Source organism: Jaculus jaculus, chromosome 1 (assembly GCF_020740685.1).
Source record: "Jaculus jaculus isolate mJacJac1 chromosome 1, mJacJac1.mat.Y.cur, whole genome shotgun sequence".
NCBI lineage: Eukaryota > Metazoa > Chordata > Mammalia > Rodentia > Dipodidae > Jaculus > Jaculus jaculus.
The window spans coordinates 233731322-233737321 of NC_059102.1; positions in this window are offsets into that span (position 1 = coordinate 233731322).

Genomic DNA, 6000 nt, shown 5'->3' on the forward strand with positions numbered 1-6000 from the left:
CCTCTTTCTCTCTCTGTCTGTTGCTCTCAAATAAATAAAATAAAATAATTAAAAAAAGAGGACTGGGGGTCTGGAGAGATGGCTTAGCAGTTAAGCCCTTGCCTGTGAAGCCTAAGAACCCCAGTTTGAGGTTTGATTACCCAGTACCCACGTTAGCCAGATGCACAAGGGGGCGCGCGTGTCTGGAATTCTTTTGCAGTAACTGGAGGCCCTGGTATGCCCATTCTCTCTGTCACTCTCAAATAAACAAATAAAAATGAACAAAATAATTAAGAAAAAAAGAGGACTGGGGGCTGGAGAGATAGCTTAGAGGTTAAGGAGCTGGTCTGAGAAGCCTAAGGACTCAGGTTCTATTTCCCATGTAAGTCGGATACACAAGGTGTGGCATGTGCCTGGAGTTCTTATTTGCAGTGGCTAGAGGCCCTGGCACACCCATTCTCTGACTATCTGCTTTTGTCTCTCTCTCTCTCTCTCAAATAAATAAAATAGATAAATATTTTAAAAGAGGACCAGGAATATAACTCAGTGGTAGAGTATCTGCCTAGAATGTGCAGGACCCTAGGTTCAATCCCCAGCACCACAGTCAATCCATGTCAGAGGTGAGATCTGGGAGAACTCAGGGCTTCTGATCTCCAAGAGGCCTCTGCATATCAGGTGGAAAGGCCACCCCAGCATCCTCTTGGCCACAATGTTACAGGACAATGTGACAGAGAGAACTGGAGGCCCCTGCCAATCAACACAGGTACTTACCCCAGCACTCGCTGGGTGGGAAGCAGGTTTATGCTGGCTGCTGGAGCTGTCAGCCTTGAGGGCAAAGTGTAATCTAGAGGAAGAGATGTCCTGGGTGGGAGCCAAGCAGACCGGGAGTGGAGACAGATAGTCTAACTCACTCCCAGGCTCTTGGGCTAGGAGAAGAGGCAGAGTCTCCCCACACTATACAAGTGCTAACTCTAGTCTTAGGAAACAGGAGAAGCAAGGCGTGGCGGCACACACCTTTAGTTCTAGCACTTGAGAGGCTGAGGTTGGAGTTTAAGGCCAGCTGTTTCCTACAGAGTTCCATGTCAACCTGGTCTAAAGTGAGACTCTGCCTTTAAAAATCAATAACAATAAAAAGAAAGAAAGAAAGAAAGAAAAAAAGAAAGAAAGAAAGAAAGAAAGAAAGAAAGAGAGAAAGAAGAAAGAATTTAGGGACTAACAACCAGCTGAGGCCAGAGGGCTGGGGTAGTGAGTAAATTATCATGGCCACTCAACGAGACAGGTACTGTGACAGGTGGCTAGAAAGTTGTGGAAACCCTGTGGCCCCCAACCCACAGCACGGGCCAGATTCTAGGGATCAGCATGTGTGTTCATGTGGAGTGCTGCCTTATTTTGTACTTTTGAGGTGCTGCGCCTTGGGCATGCTACTGAACCACATCCCCTGCCACTGTCTCCCGTTTTCATAAATCATGCTGGGGATATTAACACTTTCTTGGTCCCTAGCTCTCTTTAAAAAAAGAAAGTCAAGCAGGGCACATTTTATCCCAACACTCGGGAGGCAGAGTTAGGAGGACTGCCATGAGTTCAAGGTGTAAATTCCAGGCCAGCCTACATTGAAACTCCCCCCCACCCTGGGATTACATGGTGAATTCCAGGTCAGCCTGGGCTAGAGCAAGATCCTACCTCAAAAAAACAAAACAAAACAAACAAACAAACAAAAACCCCAAAACCAAAACCCGCAAAAATGATATTTTTAAAAAGTGATGTTTTCAGATGGGGTACTGGTGTATCCTCCATCCAGGACTGCATGCCACCTAAGACCAGGGGCTCTGGTCACTGGCCACATCACCAGGCACAATTCCTTCTTTTCTCTTTGGGAACTATCTGGCATGGCAAACCAAGGGTAGGAACCAGGGCTGTGGGAAGTGCAGCGTTCCCCTCCCTACACTGCCCTGACGGCTGGGAGACCTGGACAAGAGACGCACTTCTGCAGTGAGAGCTGAAGGTGGAAATGAACTGCAAAGGGCAGTCCAGAGCCATCACAGGCTGTGGTACAACTGGATGCTGGTTCCCTGCATTTAGAATGGGGTCAGTCCCAATGCCGGGCTCCATATGACAAGTAGGCAGACTCCAGAGATAATTATGGTGGTATGGCTGTCGAGTCACAGAGGTGGGGATAGGAAGGGGGCAGTATGGTTAAGTCACTTTGGAATTAACCTTATTTGGGTTCAAATCCTGACTGCAACTTGCTAGACGTGTGGGGCCTGGACAAGTTACTTAACAGAAGTAACCCCATCTTGTAAAATGAAAATAATCATAATAGTCTTTATGTATTTATTTAGACAATTTCATGTAGGACAATTTCATATTTACCTCCCATTACCTTTTGTCTTCCTTCCACTCCTGCTAATCCCCTTCCTCTTCCCAGCTATCCCCCTTCTACTTTCATGTCTGTTGTTCTTGCCACTGCAAACGAACTCCAGATGCCTGCGCCGCCCTGGGGATTCAAACCTGGGCCGTCAGGCTTGCAAGCAAGTGCCTTGACTGCTGAACCATCTCTCCAGACCTCATGACCATTTTATTATTGTTTTTTAAAAAATATTTTATTATTTATTGTTTTATTAGAGAGAGAATGAGAGAGAGAGAGAGAGAGAGTCAGAGAATGGGCAAACCAGGGCCTCTAGCCACTGCAAACAAACTCCAGATGCATATGCTACCATGAGCATCTGGCTTACGTGGAATCTAGAGAATTGAACCTGGGTCCTTAGGCTTTGCAGTCAAGTGCCTTAATTGCCAAGCCATCTTTCCAACCCCTGTTTCATTATTCTTAGATTTTGTTTTGGTTTTGGTGGCCCACTGTACTTAACTAGGGTGACTTAAAGGAGCATAGGTAAGAAGTTATTTACAGGAGCATGGCTTACCTACCAGTAGCTACACCACTGGAAAAAAAATGTCTTTCTTTACCCCAAAAGCCATGAACTGCCTGTCAGTCCTCAGGGAAGGGGTGGGGGCCCCATGAGCCGCTCCCTGCTCCATGAGGCGATGTTGTGTGGCCCAATCTTGTGCAGGTTACTGCATCTGCTGACAGTTCAAGAGCGCAGTGGTGCACCATACCCAGAAGACATCATTCCACAACACTCCCCCGCCGCTTCCAGCTCCTATGCTCTTTCCATCCTCTCTTCCTGAGCCAAGCCGGAGGTGATATAGACGTCCCACATAGTTCTAAGTACTCAACAGCCGCTTATTCTCATCACTTTGACCTCTTAAGAGTCTGCAGTAATCGCCACCTTCTGCAAAAGCAGTTTCTCTGCCCAAAGCCATCAGAGCACTAATCTATGAGTATGAACATTAGTATTTATAAGGGTTTGATGGGCACAACATGTCCACTTAGCAAAGCAAGAAAGGACCTATGACCTCCCTAGCCATGGGCTTTTGACCAGGTTTACAGTAGCAAATATGCATTTCTTCCTGTAGAGCAGGGCTCAAATCTAATCAGAATGTGGCTGGGCACATCTTGCCTGCTGTTTGGTGGAGCAGCAATGCACAGTGCATATATGTACATATATGAAAAAAATCACCCAGCTTAGAAAAACAAAACAAGAGTTGAAAGTCAGCTATGAGATATGTTGTATACTCAGCTTCACATTGCTGGGATGAACACCCAAACCAAACACAGTTTATGGGAGGAAAAGATGTATTTGAAGCTTACGGAGCCAATGGAAGTGCCATCAAATGGTGGAAGAAGCTGGCTCCTGTTCATGAATCCAGGGAGAGAGATGCCGCCAATCAGCCAGCACCACAGACAAGCACTGCTGGAGCTCAAAACCATTTGGCTTACCTTTAGGCTGGAACTCATATCCGTCCCCAAACACACCTTATGGCTGGACCCAAGGATTTGCCTCAAGTGACATCTTTCCAACCAAGTAACTAGAGCTCCAAGTTCTAAGCTTTAATACAACACCTGAGTCTATTGGGGGCACACATTCAAACTACCACAGGCTACATCTGGAGTTCCAGGCCAGCTTGAACTACAGAGGGCAATCCTATTTCAAAAAAATTTATAAGCATGGCAAGGAATGCTGGTGAACGCCTTTAATCCAAGAAATTGGAGGATCACTGTGTGTGTTTGAGGCCAGCCTGAGACTACTTAGTGAATTCCAGGTCAGCCTGTGCTAGAGTTGAGAGACCCTAACTCAAAAAAAAAAAAAAAAAAAAGTGGGCTTAGCGGTTAAGCGCTTGCCTGTGAAGCCTAAGGACACCGGTTCGAGGCTCGGTTCCCCAGGTCCCACGTTAGCCAGATGCACAAGGGGGCGCACGCGTCTGGAGTTCGTTTGCAGAGGCTGGAAGCCCTGGCGCGCCCATTCTCTCTCTTCCTCTATCTGTCTTTCTCTCTATGTCTGTCGCTCTCAAATAAATAAATAATTTAAAAAAAAAAGTTATAAACGAAGTCAGGCATAATGGATCATGCTTTTAATCCCAGTACATAGGATGCTGAGGTAGCAGGATTTCCATGTGTTCAAGGCCAGTCTGTGCTACACAGTGAGTTCTAGGTGAGCTTGAACTAGTGGGACCCTGTCTCAAAACAAACCAACAAACAAAAGAGAAATCATGACTACACGAATCTTCTCTGAACCTGAGTGTCTGGAGAGCTCCCAGGTGGCATGGTGCCAGTGATGGAATGATGATGTGTCCCAACTCCATGGGAACAGAAGGCACCTTATGTAGGATCCCTTCCAGTGTTTTCCCTGGCATCTCTTTCTCTCCTCTTCCCCTCACTTTTTCTTTTTGTTTTTGAGGTAGGGTTTTACTCTAGCCCAGGCTGACCTGGAATTCACTATGGAGGCTCAGGGTGGCCTTGAATTCACAGGGATCTTCCTACATCTGCCCCCTGAGTGCTGGGGTTAAAGGCATGCACCACCACACCCGGCTTCATCTACTTTCTTAGAAAAATATTTGGCCAGGTATGGAGACACATGCCTTTAAACCCAGCACTTGGGAGGCAGAGGTTGGGCTGTACACTTGAGGCCAGCCTGGGACTACAGAGCAAGTTCCAGGTCATTCTAGGCTAGAGTGAGATCCTACCTTGGAAAAAAAATTCTTTTTTTATTTGTGAAGAGAGAGAGAAAGAGCATGGACACAGCAGAGTCTTTGATCACTACAAAGGAACTCCAGAAACATGCACTCTGTGCATGTGGCCTTATGTGTGCTTTATGTGGTACTGAGGAACTGAAGCTGGGTCACTGGGCTTTGCAAGTAAGTGCCTTTAATGGCTGAGCAGTCTCTCCAACCCTTATCTAACTTCTTTTTTAAAAATTTATTTCATTTTTATTTATTTATTTGAGAGAGAGAAAGAGCCAGATAGAGAGAGAGAAGGGGCATACCAGGGCCTCTGGCTACTACAAACCAACCAGATGCATGTGCCACCATGTGCATCTGGCCTACGTGTGTACTGGGGAATCAAACCTGAGTTCTTAGGCTTTACAGGCAAGTGCCATAGCTAACAATCCACACTCCATCCCCTAACTTCTTTAAAAAAAATTATTTTGAGGTAGGGTCTCGCTCTAGTGTAGGCTGACTTAGAATTCACTATGTAGTCTCAAGCTGGCTTCAGAATCTTCCTACCTTGGCCTGCCGAGTGCTGGGATTAAAGGTATGTGCTACCATACCTGGCCATGGAAACATATTTTTATTTATTTATTTGCAAGCAGAAAGAGATAGAAGGGAGACAGACAGATACAATGGGTGAACCAGGGCCTCCAGCCACTGCAGATGATTTCCAGATGCATGAGCCACTTTCTGCACCTGGCTTTACGTGAGTACCAGGGAATCAAACCCGGGTTGTGCATCTTTGCAGGTAAGTGCCTTATGCTGAGCCATCTCTCCAGCCCTTATGTAACCTCATTAGCATATGCTTTATTAAGTGACAAGGCACTCAGCACGTTCCACTGTGCGCTGTGAGCCACCCTACCAGGTCGTCAGACCCAAGGAGAATGTTGTGGGAGCCCTAATGTATAATAACTTGTT